Below are 1,233 nucleotides of genomic sequence, written 5' to 3'. Positions count from 1 at the left end.
AGCTAAGTCGCAGGATTTGTTTGTGGTTGGTGAGGGGGTAAGTTTCAGTATCGTCATGGTAACAAACAACAAACTTTACCAACAAGTGTACAGTATATGATTCACAGACATTGTGGATAATAGTCTACGGAAAGTTTGTCAGTTGTTGGGGAGCAAAACCTAACCATTGTATCTATATGCATTGGTCTTGCAGCCTATGGTAGTAATTCAATAATCCTCCAAGATAATGCTTAAAGGTCACCCGTGTGAGTGAGAAGGAAGCTTATCATTATCGAGTGGATTTGGGGCTCCTTGGTGACGCTTTTGTCACTGCTCCGTACCTCATTTGAGGACTTTTTAAGGAGGTCAGGTGAAGAAGGAATTCATATATCTAGATTTTGTCTGTCTCCACCTTGTACCCTGTGAGCTGCATGTTGGACTGATTCCAGGAGAGGAGGCTTCATGAGGTAGAGCTCCTGTTGTCTGGTTCCACTTACAAACCTGTCGCCATCCATGTCTTTGACGTTGGCCAGGTGAAACTGCTGTTGAACACAAGCAGCTCGAACCTGACAGTATAGTGCAGTACAGCCACCACTGTCTTTCTACCGACAGCTACACTGCCCTAGACCTTAGTCGATGATGTGTTCTCCAACTGTGAAATCAAATTACCATATAGGTTGTAATGTGAGAGTGGAGACATCGGTAATTTATAGGAATAAATGTTTTTCAGTGTCATTGCAGCAGGAGGTCAGACTCAGGCGCCCCCATTTCCATATCCCTAGTGTGTCCTGACTTCGGGAAATAGAAGTTCCTGGCAGATGAGTCCAGTGTCTCTTCAGTCTGATATTTTGATTGTGTATCCACCCATTGTAAAACTAAAAATGGATCCTAGTCTTAGCTCATATGGAGAAAATGTTAAAGGGACATTTCAGAAACGTAATATTCATCATCTCAAGCAAAAAAATAAGATGAGCCTTTTTGTTGCATTAGTTCCCAGTCCCAGTAAGTGTACTGTAGTTGTTTCTCCCCATGTATGATTGGAAAGCCTGTGAAAGTTCTGAGGGCATCATTCCTAGTTAATAAGTGGAAGAACATCAAAACTGGGTATTCCCCACAGTCTATTCAGACACTAGCCATGCCTGTTTGCCCTCTGTGTCCAAGACAAGCCAGCTCATCTCCACAGGGACCAGTTACCAGTGACATTGGAATACTTTTCTATGTGACTTACAATAGGAGTCTCTTATGCAATGCCCT

The sequence above is a fragment of the Oncorhynchus mykiss genome, chromosome 11, assembly GCF_013265735.2.
Source record: "Oncorhynchus mykiss isolate Arlee chromosome 11, USDA_OmykA_1.1, whole genome shotgun sequence".
NCBI classification, from domain to species: Eukaryota; Metazoa; Chordata; class Actinopteri; order Salmoniformes; family Salmonidae; genus Oncorhynchus; species Oncorhynchus mykiss.
Note: the sequence above shows the minus strand (reverse complement) of the source record.